The sequence below is a fragment of the Ambystoma mexicanum genome, chromosome 6p, assembly GCF_040938575.1.
Source record: "Ambystoma mexicanum isolate Mex_15411 chromosome 6p, UKY_AmexF1_1, whole genome shotgun sequence".
NCBI lineage: Eukaryota > Metazoa > Chordata > Amphibia > Caudata > Ambystomatidae > Ambystoma > Ambystoma mexicanum.
In genome coordinates, this window is record NC_090935.1 from 32,154,277 (window position 1) to 32,174,031 (window position 19,755).

Sequence of the window (19,755 nt, forward strand, 5' to 3'; positions counted from 1 at the left end):
CACAGGATGCCCTGACATGCCACAGCACACCGTCCTTGATGCTTATCCATGGGAAAAGTGCAATCCAATGAAAGACTCCTTGACAACAGGATGCCCTGACTTGCCACAGCATACCTTCCTTGATACTTATCCATGGGAGAGGTGCAATCCAATGAAAGACTCCTTGACCACAGGATGCCCTGACATGCCACACACACCTTCCTTGATACTTATCCATGGGAGAAGTGCAATCCAATGAAAGACTCCTTGACCACAGGATGCCCTGACTTGCCACAGCATACCTTCCTTGATACTTATCCATGGGAGAGGTGCAATCCAATGAAAGACTCCTTGACCACAGGATGCCCTGACTTGCCACAGCATACCTTCCTTGATACTTATCCATGGGAGATGTGCAATCCAATGAAAGACTCCTTGACCACAGGATGCTCTGACATGCCACAGCATACCTTCCTTGATACTTATCCATGGGAGAGGTGCAATCCAATGAAAGACTCCTTGACCACAGGATGCCCTGACATGCCACAGCATACCTTCCTTGATGCTTATTCATGGGAGAGGTGCAATCCAATGAAAGACTCCTTGACCACAGGATGCTCTGACTTGCCACAGCATACCTTACTTGATGCTTATCCATGGGAGAAGTGCAATCCAATGAAAGACTCCTTGACAACAGGATGCCCTGACTTGCCACAGCATACCTTCCTTGATACGTATCCATGGGAGAGGTGCAATCCAATGAAAGACTCCTTGACCACAGGATGCCCTGACTTGCCACAGCATACCTTCCTTGATACCTATCCATGGGAGAAGTGCAATCCAATGAAAGACTCCTTGACAACAGGATGCCCTGACTTGCCACAGCATACATTCCTTGATACCTATCAATGGGAGAGGTGCAATCCAATGAAAGACTCCTTGACAACAGGATGCCCTGACTTGCCACAGCACAATTTCCTTAATACTTATCCATGGGAGAGGTGCAATCCAATGAAAGACCCCTTACTACAGGATGCCCTGACTTGCCACAGCATACCTTCCTTGATACTTAACCATGGGAGAAGTGCAATCCAATGAAAGACTCCTTGACCACAGGATGCCCTGACTTGCCACAGCATACCTTCCTTGATACCTATCCATGGGAGAGGTGCAATCCAATGAAAGACTCCTTGACCACAGGATGCCCTGACTTGCCACAGCATACCTTCCTTGATACTTAACCATGGGAGAAGTGCAATCCAATGAAAGACTCCTTGACCACAGGATGCCCTGACTTGCCACAGCATACCTTCCTTGATACGTATCCATGGGAGAGGTGCAATCCAATTAAAGACTTCTTGATCACAGGATGCCCTGACTTGCCACAGCATACCTTCCTTGATACTTATCCATGGGAGAAGTGCAATCCAATGAAAGACTCCATGACCACAGGATTCCCTGACTTGCCACAGCATACCTTCCTTGATACCTATCCATGGGAGAAGTGCAATCCAATGAAAGACTCCTTGACAACAGGATGCCCTGACTTGCCACAGCATACCTTCCTTGATACTTATCCATGGGAGAAGTGCAATCCAATGAAAGACTGCTTGACTACAGGATGCCCTGACTTGCCACAGCATACCTTCCTTGATACTTATCCATGGGAGAGGTGCAATCCAATGAAAGACTCCTTGACCACAGGATGCCCTGACTTGCCACAGCATACCTTCCTTGATACTTATCCATGGGAGAGGTGCAATCCAATGAAAGACTCCTTGACCACAGGATGCCCTGACTTGCCACAGCATACCTTTCTTGATACTTATCCATGGGAGAGGTGCAATCCATTGAAAGACTCCTTGACCACAGGATGCCCTGACTTGCCACAGCACACCTTCCTTAATACTTAACCATGGAAGAATTGCAATCCAATGAAAGACTCCTTGACTACTACTGGATGCCCTGACTTGCCACAGCATACCTTCCTTGATACTTATCCATGGGAGAAGTGCAATCCAATGAAAGACCCCTTGACAACAGGATGCCCTAACTTGCCACAGCATACCTTATTTGATACTTATCCATGGGAGAGGTGCAATCCAATGAAAGACTCCTTGACCACAGGATGCCCTGACATGCCACAGCACACCTTCCTTGATACCTATCCATGGGAGAGGTGCAATCCAATGAAAGACTCCTTGACCACAGGATGCCCTGACATGCCACAGCACACCTTCCTTGATGCTTATCCATGGGAGAGGTGCAATCCAATGAAAGACTCCTTGACCACAGGATGCCCTGACTTGCCACAGCATACCTTACTTGATGCTTATCCATGGGAGAAGTGCAATCCAATGAAAGACTCCTTGACAACAGGATGCCCTGACTTGCCACAGCATACCTTCCTTGATATTTATCCATGGGAGAGGTGCAATCCAATGAAAGACTCCTTGACCACAGGATGCCCTGACTTGCCACAGCATACCTTCCTTGATACCTATCCATGGGAGAAGTGCAATCCAATGAAAGACTCCTTGACAACAGGATGCCCTGACTTGCCACAGCATACCTTCCTTGATACTTATCCATGGGAGAGGTGCAATCCAATGAAAGACTCCTTGACAACAGGATGCCCTGACTTGCCACAGCATACCTTCCTTGATACTTATCCATGGGAGAGGTGCAATCCAATGAAAGACTCCTTGACCACAGGATGCCCTGACATGCCACACACACCTTCCTTGATACTTATCCATGGGAGAGGTGCAATCCAATGAAAGACTCCTTGACCACAGGATGCCCTGACATGCCACAGCATACCTTCCTTGATACCTATCCATGGGAGAGGTGCAATCCAATGAAAGACTCCTTGACCACAGGATGCCCTGACATGCCACACACACCTTCCTTGATACTTATCCATGGGAGAGGTGCAATCCAATGAAAGACTCCTTGACCACAGGATGCTCTGACTTGCCACAGCATACCTTACTTGATGCTTATCCATGGGAGAAGTGCAATCCAATGAAAGACTCCTTGACAACAGGATGCCCTGACTTGCCACAGCATACCTTCCTTGATACGTATCCATGGGAGAGGTGCAATCCAATGAAAGACTCCTTGACCACAGGATGCTCTGACTTGCCACAGCATACCTTACTTGATGCTTATCCATGGGAGAAGTGCAATCCAATGAAAGACTCCTTGACAACAGGATGCCCTGACTTGCCACAGCATACCTTCCTTGATACGTATCCATGGGAGAGGTGCAATCCAATGAAAGACTCCTTGACCACAGGATGCCCTGACTTGCCACAGCATACCTTCCTTGATACCTATCCATGGGAGAAGTGCAATCCAATGAAAGACTCCTTGACAACAGGATGCCCTGACTTGCCAAAGCATACATTCCTTGATACCTATCAATGGGAGAGGTGCAATCCAATGAAAGACTCCTTGACAACAGGATGCCCTGACTTGCCACAGCATACCTTCCTTGATACTTCTCCAGGATGCCCTGACATGCCACAGCACACCTTCCTTGATACTTATCCATGGGAGAAGTGCAATCCAATGAAAGACTCCTTGACAACAGGATGCCCTGACTTGCCACAGCATACCTTCCTTGATACTTATCCATGGGAGAGGTGCAATCCAATGAAAGACTCCTTGACCACAGGATGCCCTGACTTGCCACAGCATACCTTCCTTGATACTTATCCATGGGAGAGGTGCAATCCAATGAAAGACTCCTTGACCACAGGATGCCCTGACTTGCCACAGCATACCTTTCTTGATACTTATCCATGGGAGAGGTGCAATCCAATGAAAGACTCCTTGACCACAGGATGCCCTGACTTGCCACAGCATACCTTTCTTGATACTTATCCATGGGAGAGGTGCAATCCAATGAAAGACTGCTTGACTACAGGATGCCCTGACTTGCCACAGCATACCTTCCTTGATACTTATCCATGGGAGAGGTGCAATCCAATGAAAGACTCCTTGACCACAGGATGCCCTGACTTGCCACAGCATACCTTCCTTGATACTTATCCATGGGAGAGGTGCAATCCAATGAAAGACTCCTTGACCACAGGATGCCCTGACTTACCACAGCATACCTTTCTTGATACTTATCCATGGGAGAGGTGCAATCCAATGAAAGACTCCTTGACCACAGGATGCCCTGACTTGCCACAGCATACCTTCCTTGATACTTATCCATGGGAGAGGTGCAATCCAATGAACGACTCCTTGACCACAGGATGCCCTGACTTGCCACAGCATACCTTCCTTGATACTTATCCATGGGAGAGGTGCAATCCAATGAAAGACTCCTTGACCACAGGATGCCCTGACTTGCCACAGCATACCTTCCTTGATTCTTATCCATGGGAGAGGTGCAATCCAATAAAAGACTCCTTGACCACAGGATGCCCTGACTTGCCACAGCATACCTTCCTTGATACTTATCCATGGGAGAGGTGCAATCCAATGAAAGACTCCTTGACTACTGGATGCCCTGACTTGCCACAGCATACCTTTCTTGATACTTATCCATGGGAGAGGTGCAATCAATTGAAAGACTCCTTGACCACAGGATGCCCTGACATGCCACAGCACACCTTCCTTGATACTTATCCATGGGAGAGGTGCAATCCAATGAAAGACTCCTTGACCACAGGATGCCCTGACATGCTACAGCATACCTTCCTTGATACTTATCCATGGGAGAAGTGCAATCCAATGAAAGACTCCTTGACCACAGGATGCCCTGACTTGCCACAGCATACCTTCCTTGATACTTATCCATGGGAGAGGTGCAATCCAATGAAAGACTCCTTGACCACAGGATGCCCTGACTTGCCACAGCACACCTTCCTTGATACTTATCCATGGGAGAGGTGCAATCCAATGAAAGACTCCTTGACTACTACAGGATGCCCTGACTTGCCACAGCATACCTTCCTTGATACTTAACCATGGGAGAAGTGAAATCCAATGAAAGATTCCTTGACAAAAGGGTGCCCTGACTTGCCACAGCATACCTTCCTTGATACTTATCCATGGGAGAAGTGCAACCCAATGAAAGACTGGTTGACTACAGGATGCCCTGACTTGCCACAGCAAACCTTCCTTGATACTTATCCATGGGAGAGGTGCAATCCAATGAAAGACTCCTTGACCACAGGATGCCCTGACTTGCCACAGCATACCTTCCTTGATACTTATCCATGGGAGAGGTTCAATCCAATGAAAGACTCCTTGACCACAGGATGCCCTGACTTGCCACAGCATACCTTCCTTAATACTTAACCATGGAAGAGGTGCAATCCAATGAAAGACTCCTTGACCACAGGATGCCCTGACTTGCCACAGCATACCTTCCTTAATACTTAACCATGGAAGAGGTGCAATCCAATGAAAGACTCCTTGACCACAGGATGCCCCAACATGCCACAGCACACCTTCCTTGATACTTATCCATGGGAGAGGTGCAATCCAATGAAAGACTCCTTGACCACAGGATGCCCTGACTTGCCACAGCATACCTTCCTTGATACTTATCCATGGGAGAGGTGCAATCCAATGAAAGACTCCTTGACCACAGGATGCCCTGACTTGCCACAGCATACCTTCCCTGATACTTATCCATGGGAGAGGTGCAATCCAATGAAAGACTCCTTGACTACAGGATGCCCTGACATGCCACAGCATACCTTCCTTGATACTTATCCATGGGAGAAGTGCAATCCAATGAAAGACTCCTTGACCACAGGATGCCCTGACTTGCCACAGCATACCTTCCTTGATACTTATCCATGGGAGAGGTGCAATCCAATGAAAGTCTCCTTGACCACAGGATGCCCTGACTTGCCACAGCATACCTTCCTTGATACTTATCCATGGGAGAGGTGCAATCAAATGAAAGACTCCTTGACCACAGGATGCCCTGACTTACCACAGCATACCTTCCTTGATACTTATCCATGGGAGAAGTGCAATCCAATGAAAGACTCCTTGACCACAGGATGCCCTGACTTGCCACAGCATACCTTCCTTGATACCTATCCATGGGAGAAGTGCAATCCAATGAAAGACTCCTTGACCACAGGATGCCCTGACTTGCCACAGCATACCTTCCTTGATACCTATCCATGGGAGAAGTGCAATCCAATGAAAGACTCCTTGACAACAGGATGCCCTGACTTGCCACAGCATACCTTCCTTGATACTTATCCATGGGAGAGGTGCAATCCAATGAAAGACTCCTTGACCACAGGATGCCCTGACTTGCCACAGCATACCTTCCTTGATACTTATCCATGGGAGAGGTGCAATCCAATGAAAGACTCATTGACTACTACTGGATGCCCTGACTTGCCACAGTATACCTTCCTTGATACTTATCCATGGGAGAAGTGCAATCCAATGAAAGACTCCTTGACAACAGGATGCCCTGACTTGCCACAGCATACCTTCCTTGATACTTATCCATGGGAGAAGTGCAATCCAATGAAAGACCCTTGACAACAGGATGCCCTGACTTGCCACAGCATACCTTCCTTGATACTTATCCATGGGAGAGGTGCAATCCAATGAAAGACTCCTTGACCACAGGATGCCCTGACATGCCACAGCATACCTTATTTGATACTTATCCATGGGAGAGGTGCAATCCAATGAAAGACTCCTTGACCACAGGATGCCCTGACATGCCACAGCACACCTTCCTTGATACTTATCCATGGGAGAGGTGCAATCCAATGAAAGACTCCTTGACCACAGGATGCCCTGACATGCCACAGCATACCTTCCTTGATACTTATCCATGGGAGAGGTGCAATCCAATGAAAGACTCCTTGACCACAGGATGCCCTGACTTGCCACAGCATACCTTACTTGATGCTTATCCATGGGAGAAGTGCAATCCAATGAAAGACTCCTTGACAACAGGATGCCCTGACTTGCCACAGCATACCTTCCTTGATACTTATCCATGGGAGAGGTGCAATTCAATGAAAGACTCCTTGACCACAGGATGCCCTGACTTGCCACAACATACCTTCCTTGATACCTATCCATGGGAGAAGTGCAATCCAATGAAAGACTCCTTGACAACAGGATGCCCTGACTTGCCACAGCATACCTTCCTTGATACCTATCCATGGGAGAGGTGCAATCGAATGAAAGACTCCTTGACAACAGGATGCCCTGACTTGCCACAGCATACCTTCCTTGATACTTATCCATGGGAGAGGTGCAATCCAATGAAAGACTCCTTGACCACAGGATGCCCTGACTTGACAGAGCATACCTTCGTTGATTCTTATCCATGGGAGAGGTGCAATCCAATGAAAGACTCCTTGACCACAGGATGCCCTGACTTGCCACAGCATACCTTCCTTGATACATATCCATGGGAGAGGTGCAATCCAATGAAAGACTCCTTGACCACTGGATGCCCTGACTTGCCAAAGCATACCTTTCTTGATACTTATCCATGGGAGAGGTGCAATCGATTGAAAGACTCCTTGACCACAGGATGCCCTGACATGCCACAGCACACCTTCCTTGATACTTATCCATGGGAGAGGTGCAATCCAATGAAAGACTCCTTGACCACAGGATGCCCTGACATGCTACAGCATACCTTCCTTGATACTTATCCATGGGAGAGGTGCAATCCAATGAAAGACTCCTTGACCACAGGATGACCTGACTTGCCACAGCATACCTTCCTTGATACTTATCCATGGGAGAAGTGCAATCCAATGAAAGACTCCTTGACCACAGGATGCCCTGACTTGCCACAGCATACCTTCCTTGATACCTATCCATGGGAGAAGTGCAATCCAATGAAAGATTCCTTGACAACAGGATGCCCTGACTTGATACTTATCCATGGGAGAAGTGCAATCCAATGAAAGACTGCTTGACTACAGGATGCCCTGACTTGCCACAGCATACCTTCCTTGATACTTATCCATGGGAGAGGTGCAATCCAATGAAAGACTCCTTGACCACAGGATGCCCTGACTTGACAGAGCATACCTTCGTTGATTCTTATCCATGGGAGAGGTGCAATCCAATGAAAGACTCCTTGACAACAGGATGCCCTGACTTGCCACAGCATACCTTCCTTGATACTTATCCATGGGAGAGGTGCAATTCAATGAAAGACTCCTTGACCACAGGAAGCCCTGACTTGCCACAACATACCTTCCTTGATACCTATCCATGGGAGAAGTGCAATCCAATGAAAGTCTCCTTGACAACAGGATGCCCTGACTTGCCACAGCATACCTTCCTTGATACCTATCCATGGGAGAGGTGCAATCGAATGAAAGACTCCTTGACAACAGGATGCCCTGACTTGCCACAGCATACCTTCCTTGATACTTATCCATGGGAGAGGTGCAATCCAATGAAAGACTCCTTGACCACAGGATGCCCTGACTTGACAGAGCATACCTTCGTTGATTCTTATCCATGGGAGAGGTGCAATCCAATGAAAGACTCCTTGACCACAGGATGCCCTGACTTGCCACAGCATACCTTCCTTGATACTTATCCATGGGAGAGGTGCAATCCAATGAAAGACTCCTTGACCACTGGATGCCCTGACTTGCCAAAGCATACCTTTCTTGATACTTATCCATGGGAGAGGTGCAATCGATTGAAAGACTCCTTGACCACAGGATGCCCTGACATGCCACAGCACACCTTCCTTGATACTTATCCATCGGAGAGGTGCAATCCAATGAAAGACTCCTTGACCACAGGATGCCCTGACATGCTACAGCATACCTTCCTTGATACTTATCCATGGGAGAGGTGCAATCCAATGAAAGACTCCTTGACCACAGGATGCCCTGACTTGCCACAGCATACCTTCCTTGATACTTATCCATGGGAGAAGTGCAATCCAATGAAAGACTCCTTGACCACAGGATGCCCTGACTTGCCACAGCATACCTTCCTTGATACCTATCCATGGGAGAAGTGCAATCCAATGAAAGATTCCTTGACAACAGGATGCCCTGACTTGATACTTATCCATGGGAGAAGTGCAATCCAATGAAAGACTGCTTGACTACAGGATGCCCTGACTTGCCACAGCATACCTTCCTTGATACTTATCCATGGGAGAGGTGCAATCCAATGAAAGACTCCTTGACCACAGGATGCCCTGACTTGACAGAGCATACCTTCGTTGATTCTTATCCATGGGAGAGGTGCAATCCAATGAAAGACTCCTTGACCACAGGATGCCCTGACTTGCCACAGCATACCTTCCTTGATACTTATCCATGGGAGAGGTGCAATCCAATGAAAGACTCCTTGACTACTGGATGCCCTGACTTGCCAAAGCATACTTTTCTTGATACTTATCCATGGGAGAGGTGCAATCAATTGAAAGACTCCTTGACCACAGGATGCCCTGACATGCCACAGCACACCTTCCTTGATACTTATCCATGGGAGAGGTGCAATCCAATGAAAGACTCCTTGACCACAGGATGCCCTGACATGCTACAGCATACCTTCCTTGATACTTATCCATGGGAGAGGTGCAATCCAATGAAAGACTCCTTGACCACAGGATGACCTGACTTGCCACAGCATACCTTCCTTGATACTTATCCATGGGAGAGGTGCAATCCAATCAAAGACTCCTTGAACACTGGATGCCCTGACTTGCCACAGCATACCTTCCTTGATACGTATCCATGGGAGAAGTGCAATCCAATGAAAGACTCCTTGACTACTACAGGATGCCCTGACTTGCCACATCATACCTTCCTTGATACTTATCCACGGGAGAAGTGCAATCCAATGAAAGACTGCTTGACCACAGGATGCCCTGACTTGCCACAGCATATCTTCCTTGATACTTATCCATGGGAGAAGTGCAATCCAATGAAAGACTCCTTGACCACAGGATGCCCTGACTTGCCACAGCATACCTTCCTTGATACCTATCCATGGGAGAAGTGCAATCCAATGAAAGATTCCTTGACAACAGGATGCCCTGACTTGATACTTATCCATGGGAGAAGTGCAATCCAATGAAAGACTGCTTGACTACAGGATGCCCTGACTTGCCACAGCATACCTTCCTTGATACTTATCCATGGGAGAGGTGCAATCCAATGAAAGACTCCTTGACCACAGGATGCCCTGACTTGCCACAGCATACCTTCCTTGATACTTATCCATGGGAGAGGTGCAATCCAATGAAAGACTCCTTGACCACAGGATGCCCTGACTTGCCACAGCATACCTTCCTTGATACTTATCCATGGGAGAGGTGCAATCCAATGAAAGACTCCTTGACCACAGGATGCCCTGACTTGCCACAGCATACCTTTCTTGATACTTATCCATGGGAGAGGTGCAATCCAATGAAAGACTCCTTGACCACAGGATGCCCTGACTTGCCACAGCATACCTTTCTTGATACTTATCCATGGGAGAAGTGCAATCCAATGAAAGACCCCTTGACAACAGGATGCCCTGACTTGCCACAGCATACCTTCCTTGATACCTATCAATGGGAGAGGTGCAATCCAATGAAAGACTCCTTGACAACAGGATGCCCTGACTTGCCACAGCACAATTTCCTTAATACTTATCCATGGGAGAGGTGCAATCCAATGAAAGACCCCTTGACCACAGGATGCCCTGACTTGCCACAGCATACCTTCCTTGATACCTATCCATGGGAGAGGTGCAATCCAATGAAAGACTCCTTGACTACTACAGGATGCCCTGACTTGCCACAGCATACCTTCCTTGATACCTATCCATGGGAGAGGTGCAATCCAATGAAAGACTCCTTGACTACTACAGGATGCCCTGACTTGCCACAGCATACCTTCCTTGATACCTATCCATGGGAGAGGTGCAATCCAATGAAAGACCCCTTACTACAGGATGCCCTGACTTGCCACAGCATACCTTCCTTGATACCTATCCATGGGAGAGGTGCAATCCAATGAAAGACTCCTTGACCACAGGATGCCCTGACTTGCCACAGCATACCTTCCTTGATACTTAACCATGGGAGAAGTGCAATCCAATGAAAGACTCCTTGACCACAGGATGCCCTGACTTGCCACAGCATACCTTCCTTGATACGTATCCATGGGAGAGGTGCAATCCAATTAAAGACTTCTTGATCACAGGATGCCCTGACTTGCCACAGCATACCTTCCTTGATACTTATCCATGGGAGAAGTGCAATCCAATGAAAGACTCCATGACCACAGGATTCCCTGACTTGCCACAGCATACCTTCCTTGATACCTATCCATGGGAGAAGTGCAATCCAATGAAAGACTCCTTGACAACAGGATGCCCTGACTTGCCACAGCATACCTTCCTTGATACTTATCCATGGGAGAAGTGCAATCCAATGAAAGACTGCTTGACTACAGGATGCCCTGACTTGCCACAGCATACCTTCCTTGATACTTATCCATGGGAGAGGTGCAATCCAATGAAAGACTCCTTGACCACAGGATGCCCTGACTTGCCACAGCATACCTTCCTTGATACTTATCCATGGGAGAGGTGCAATCCAATGAAAGACTCCTTGACCACAGGATGCCCTGACTTGCCACAGCATACCTTTCTTGATACTTATCCATGGGAGAGGTGCAATCCATTGAAAGACTCCTTGACCACAGGATGCCCTGACTTGCCACAGCACACCTTCCTTAATACTTAACCATGGAAGAATTGCAATCCAATGAAAGACTCCTTGACTACTACTGGATGCCCTGACTTGCCACAGCATACCTTCCTTGATACTTATCCATGGGAGAAGTGCAATCCAATGAAAGACCCCTTGACAACAGGATGCCCTAACTTGCCACAGCATACCTTATTTGATACTTATCCATGGGAGAGGTGCAATCCAATGAAAGACTCCTTGACCACAGGATGCCCTGACATGCCACAGCACACCTTCCTTGATACCTATCCATGGGAGAGGTGCAATCCAATGAAAGACTCCTTGACCACAGGATGCCCTGACATGCCACAGCACACCTTCCTTGATGCTTATCCATGGGAGAGGTGCAATCCAATGAAAGACTCCTTGACCACAGGATGCCCTGACTTGCCACAGCATACCTTACTTGATGCTTATCCATGGGAGAAGTGCAATCCAATGAAAGACTCCTTGACAACAGGATGCCCTGACTTGCCACAGCATACCTTCCTTGATATTTATCCATGGGAGAGGTGCAATCCAATGAAAGACTCCTTGACCACAGGATGCCCTGACTTGCCACAGCATACCTTCCTTGATACCTATCCATGGGAGAAGTGCAATCCAATGAAAGACTCCTTGACAACAGGATGCCCTGACTTGCCACAGCATACCTTCCTTGATACTTATCCATGGGAGAGGTGCAATCCAATGAAAGACTCCTTGACAACAGGATGCCCTGACTTGCCACAGCATACCTTCCTTGATACTTATCCATGGGAGAGGTGCAATCCAATGAAAGACTCCTTGACCACAGGATGCCCTGACATGCCACACACACCTTCCTTGATACTTATCCATGGGAGAGGTGCAATCCAATGAAAGACTCCTTGACCACAGGATGCCCTGACATGCCAGAGCATACCTTCCTTGATACTTATTCATGGGAGAGGTGCAATCCAATGAAAGACTCCTTGACCACAGGATGCTCTGACTTGCCACAGCATACCTTACTTGATGCTTATCCATGGGAGAAGTGCAATCCAATGAAAGACTCCTTGACAACAGGATGCCCTGACTTGCCACAGCATACCTTCCTTGATACGTATCCATGGGAGAGGTGCAATCCAATGAAAGACTCCTTGACCACAGGATGCCCTGACTTGCCACAGCATACCTTCCTTGATACCTATCCATGGGAGAAGTGCAATCCAATGAAAGACTCCTTGACAACAGGATGCCCTGACTTGCCAAAGCATACATTCCTTGATACCTATCAATGGGAGAGGTGCAATCCAATGAAAGACTCCTTGACAACAGGATGCCCTGACTTGCCACAGCATACCTTCCTTGATACTTCTCCAGGATGCCCTGACATGCCACAGCACACCTTCCTTGATACTTATCCATGGGAGAGGTGCAATCCAATGAAAGACTCCTTGACCACAGGATGCCCTGACATGCCACAGCATACCTTCCTTGATACTTATTCATGGGAGAGGTGCAATCCAATGAAAGACTCCTTGACAACAGGATGCCCTTACTTGCCACAGCATACCTTCCTTGATACTTATCCATGGGAGAGGTGCAATCCAATGAAAGACTCCTTGACCACAGGATGCCCTGACTTGCCACAGCATACCTTCCTTGATACCTATCCATGGGAGAAGTGCAATCCAATGAAAGACTCCTTGACAACAGGATGCCCTGACTTGCCACAGCATACATTCCTTGATACCTATCAATGGGAGAGGTGCAATCCAATGAAAGACTCCTTGACAACAGGATGCCCTGACTTGCCACAGCATACCTTCCTTGATACTTATCCATGGGAGAGGTGCAATCCAATGAAAGACTCCTTGACCACAGGATGCCCTGACTTGCCACAGCATACCTTCCTTGATACTTATCCATGGGAGAGGTGCAATCCAATGAAAGACTCCTTGACCACAGGATGCCCTGACTTGCCACAGCATACCTTTCTTGATACTTATCCATGGGAGAGGTGCAATCCAATGAAAGACTGCTTGACTACAGGATGCCCTGACTTGCCACAGCATACCTTCCTTGATACTTATCCATGGGAGAGGTGCAATCCAATGAAAGACTCCTTGACCACAGGATGCCCTGACTTGCCACAGCATACCTTCCTTGATACTTATCCATGGGAGAGGTGCAATCCAATGAAAGACTCCTTGACCACAGGATGCCCTGACTTACCACAGCATACCTTTCTTGATACTTATCCATGGGAGAGGTGCAATCCAATGAAAGACTCCTTGACCACAGGATGCCCTGACTTGCCACAGCATACCTTCCTTGATACTTATCCATGGGAGAGGTGCAATCCAATGAACGACTCCTTGACCACAGGATGCCCTGACTTGCCACAGCATACCTTCCTTGATACTTATCCATGGGAGAGGTGCAATCCAATGAAAGACTCCTTGACCACAGGATGCCCTGACTTGCCACAGCATACCTTCCTTGATTCTTATCCATGGGAGAGGTGCAATCCAATAAAAGACTCCTTGACCACAGGATGCCCTGACTTGCCACAGCATACCTTCCTTGATACTTATCCATGGGAGAGGTGCAATCCAATGAAAGACTCCTTGACTACTGGATGCCCTGACTTGCCACAGCATACCTTTCTTGATACTTATCCATGGGAGAGGTGCAATCAATTGAAAGACTCCTTGACCACAGGATGCCCTGACATGCCACAGCACACCTTCCTTGATACTTATCCATGGGAGAGGTGCAATCCAATGAAAGACTCCTTGACCACAGGATGCCCTGACATGCTACAGCATACCTTCCTTGATACTTATCCATGGGAGAGGTGCAATCCAATGAAAGACTCCTTGACCACAGGATGCCCTGACTTGCCACAGCACACCTTCCTTGATACTTATCCATGGGAGAGGTGCAATCCAATGAAAGACTCCTTGACTACTACAGGATGCCCTGACTTGCCACAGCATACCTTCCTTGATACTTAACCATGGGAGAAGTGCAATCCAATGAAAGATTCCTTGACAAAAGGGTGCCCTGACTTGCCACAGCATACCTTCCTTGATACTTATCCATGGGAGAAGTGCAACCCAATGAAAGACTGGTTGACTACAGGATGCCCTGACTTGCCACAGCAAACCTTCCTTGATACTTATCCATGGGAGAGGTGCAATCCAATGAAAGACTCCTTGACCACAGGATGCCCTGACTTGCCACAGCATACCTTCCTTGATACTTATCCATGGGAGAGGTTCAATCCAATGAAAGACTCCTTGACCACAGGATGCCCTGACTTGCCACAGCATACCTTCCTTAATACTTAACCATGGAAGAGGTGCAATCCAATGAAAGACTCCTTGACCACAGGATGCCCTGACTTGCCACAGCATACCTTCCTTAATACTTAACCATGGAAGAGGTGCAATCCAATGAAAGACTCCTTGACCACAGGATGCCCTGACTTGCCACAGCACACCTTCCTTAATACTTATCCATGGGAGAAGTGCAATCCAATGAAAGACTCCTTGACCACAGGATGCCCTGACTTGCCACAGCATACCTTCCTTGATACTTATCCATGGGAGAAGTGCAATCCAATGAAAGACTCCTTGACCACAGGATGCCCTGACTTGCCACAGCATACCTTCCTTGATACTTATCCATGGGAGAAGTGCAATCCAATGAAAGACCCCTTGACAACAGGATGCCCTGTCTTGCCACAGCATACCTTATTTGATACTTATCCAAGGGAGAGGTGCAATCCAATGAAAGACTCCTTGACCACAGGATGCCCCAACATGCCACAGCACACCTTCCTTGATACTTATCCATGGGAGAGGTGCAATCCAATGAAAGACTCCTTGACCACAGGATGCCCTGACTTGCCACAGCATACCTTCCTTGATACTTATCCATGGGAGAGGTGCAATCCAATGAAAGACTCCTTGACCACAGGATGCCCTGACTTGCCACAGCATACCTTCCCTGATACTTATCCATGGGAGAGGTGCAATCCAATGAAAGACTCCTTGACTACAGGATGCCCTGACATGCCACAGCATACCTTCCTTGATACTTATCCATGGGAGAAGTGCAATCCAATGAAAGACTCCTTGACCACAGGATGCCCTGACTTGCCACAGCATACCTTCCTTGATACTTATCCATGGGAGAGGTGCAATCCAATGAAAGTCTCCTTGACCACAGGATGCCCTGACTTGCCACAGCATACCTTCCTTGATACTTATCCATGGGAGAGGTGCAATCAAATGAAAGACTCCTTGACCACAGGATGCCCTGACTTACCACAGCATACCTTCCTTGATACTTATCCATGGGAGAAGTGCAATCCAATGAAAGACTCCTTGACCACAGGATGCCCTGACTTGCCACAGCATACCTTCCTTGATACCTATCCATGGGAGAAGTGCAATCCAATGAAAGACTCCTTGACCACAGGATGCCCTGACTTGCCACAGCATACCTTCCTTGATACCTATCCATGGGAGAAGTGCAATCCAATGAAAGACTCCTTGACAACAGGATGCCCTGACTTGCCACAGCATACCTTCCTTGATACTTATGCATGGGAGAGGTGCAATCCAATGAAAGACTCCTTGACCACAGGATGCCCTGACTTGCCACAGCATACCTTCCTTGATACTTATCCATGGGAGAGGTGCAATCCAATGAAAGACTCATTGACTACTACTGGATGCCCTGACTTGCCACAGTATACCTTCCTTGATACTTATCCATGGGAGAAGTGCAATCCAATGAAAGACTCCTTGACAACAGGATGCCCTGACTTGCCACAGCATACCTTCCTTGATACTTATCCATGGGAGAAGTGCAATCCAATGAAAGACCCTTGACAACAGGATGCCCTGACTTGCCACAGCATACCTTCCTTGATACTTATCCATGGGAGAGGTGCAATCCAATGAAAGACTCATTGACTACTACTGGATGCCCTGACTTGCCACAGTATACCTTCCTTGATACTTATCCATGGGAGAAGTGCAATCCAATGAAAGACTCCTTGACAACAGGATGCCCTGACTTGCCACAGCATACCTTCCTTGATACTTATCCATGGGAGAAGTGCAATCCAATGAAAGACCCTTGACAACAGGATGCCCTGACTTGCCACAGCATACCTTCCTTGATACTTATCCATGGGAGAGGTGCAATCCAATGAAAGACTCCTTGACCACAGGATGCCCTGACATGCCACAGCATACCTTATTTGATACTTATCCATGGGAGAGGTGCAATCCAATGAAAGACTCCTTGACCACAGGATGCCCTGACATGCCACAGCACACCTTCCTTGATACTTATCCATGGGAGAGGTGCAATCCAATGAAAGACTCCTTGACCACAGGATGCCCTGACATGCCACAGCATACCTTCCTTAATACTTATCCATGGGAGAGGTGCAATCCAATGAAAGACTCCTTGACCACAGGATGCCCTGACTTGCCACAGCATACCTTACTTGATGCTTATCCATGGGAGAAGTGCAATCCAATGAAAGACTCCTTGACAACAGGATGCCCTGACTTGCCACAGCATACCTTCCTTGATACTTATCCATGGGAGAGGTGCAATTCAATGAAAGACTCCTTGACCACAGGATGCCCTGACTTGCCACAACATACCTTCCTTGATACCTATCCATGGGAGAAGTGCAATCCAATGAAAGACTCCTTGACAACAGGATGCCCTGACTTGCCACAGCATACCTTCCTTGATACCTATCCATGGGAGAGGTGCAATCGAATGAAAGACTCCTTGACAACAGGATGCCCTGACTTGCCACAGCATACCTTCCTTGATACTTATCCATGGGAGAGGTGCAATCCAATGAAAGACTCCTTGACCACAGGATGCCCTGACTTGCCACAGCATACCTTCCTTGATACATATCCATGGGAGAGGTGCAATCCAATGAAAGACTCCTTGACCACTGGATGCCCTGACTTGCCAAAGCATACCTTTCTTGATACTTATCCATGGGAGAGGTGCAATCGATTGAAAGACTCCTTGACCACAGGATGCCCTGACATGCCACAGCACACCTTCCTTGATACTTATCCATGGGAGAGGTGCAATCCAATGAAAGACTCCTTGACCACAGGATGCCCTGACATGCTACAGCATACCTTCCTTGATACTTATCCATGGGAGAGGTGCAATCCAATGAAAGACTCCTTGACCACAGGATGACCTGACTTGCCACAGCATACCTTCCTTGATACTTATCCATGGGAGAAGTGCAATCCAATGAAAGACTCCTTGACCACAGGATGCCCTGACTTGCCACAGCATACCTTCCTTGATACCTATCCATGGGAGAAGTGCAATCCAATGAAAGATTCCTTGACAACAGGATGCCCTGACTTGATACGTATCCATGGGAGAAGTGCAATCCAATGAAAGACTGCTTGACTACAGGATGCCCTGACTTGCCACAGCATACCTTCCTTGATACTTATCCATGGGAGAGGTGCAATCCAATGAAAGACTCCTTGACCACAGGATGCCCTGACTTGACAGAGCATACCTTCGTTGATTCTTATCCATGGGAGAGGTGCAATCCAATGAAAGACTCCTTGACAACAGGATGCCCTGACTTGCCACAGCATACCTTCCTTGATACTTATCCATGGGAGAGGTGCAATTCAATGAAAGACTCCTTGACCACAGGAAGCCCTGACTTGCCACAACATACCTTCCTTGATACCTATCCATGGGAGAAGTGCAATCCAATGAAAGTCTCCTTGACAACAGGATGCCCTGACTTGCCACAGCATACCTTCCTTGATACCTATCCATGGGAGAGGTGCAATCGAATGAAAGACTCCTTGACAACAGGATGCCCTGACTTGCCACAGCATACCTTCCTTGATACTTATCCATGGGAGAGGTGCAATCCAATGAAAGACTCCTTGACCACAGGATGCCCTGACTTGACAGAGCATACCTTCGTTGATTCTTATCCATGGGAGAGGTGCAATCCAATGAAAGACTCCTTGACCACAGGATGCCCTGACTTGCCACAGCATACCTTCCTTGATACTTATCCATGGGAGAGGTGCAATCCAATGAAAGACTCCTTGACCACTGGATGCCCTGACTTGCCAAAGCATACCTTTCTTGATACTTATCCATGGGAGAGGTGCAATCGATTGAAAGACTCCTTGACCACAGGATGCCCTGACATGCCACAGCACACCTTCCTTGATACTTATCCATGGGAGAGGTGCAATCCAATGAAAGACTCCTTGACCACAGGATGCCCTGACATGCTACAGCATACCTTCCTTGATACTTATCCATGGGAGAGGTGCAATCCAATGAAAGACTCCTTGACCACAGGATGCCCTGACTTGCCACAGCATACCTTCCTTGATACTTATCCATGGGAGAAGTGCAATCCAATGAAAGATTCCTTGACAACAGGATGCCCTGACTTGATACTTATCCATGGGAGAAGTGCAATCCAATGAAAGACTGCTTGACTACAGGATGCCCTGACTTGCCACAGCATACCTTCCTTGATACTTATCCATGGGAGAAGTGCAATCCAATGAAAGACTCCTTGACCACAGGATGACCTGACTTGCCACAGCATACCTTCCTTGATACTTATCCATGGGAGAGGTGCAATCCAATCAAAGACTCCTTGAACACTGGATGCCCTGACTTGCCACAGCATACCTTCCTTGATACGTATCCATGGGAGAAGTGCAATCCAATGAAAGACTCCTTGACTACTACAGGATGCCCTGACTTGCCACATCATACCTTCCTTGATACTTATCCACGGGAGAAGTGCAATCCAATGAAAGACTGCTTGACCACAGGATGCCCTGACTTGCCACAGCATACCTTCCTTGATACTTATCCATGGGAGAAGTGCAATCCAATGAAAGACTCCTTGACCACAGGATGCCCTGACTTGCCACAGCATACCTTCCTTGATACCTATCCATGGGAGAAGTGCAATCCAATGAAAGATTCCT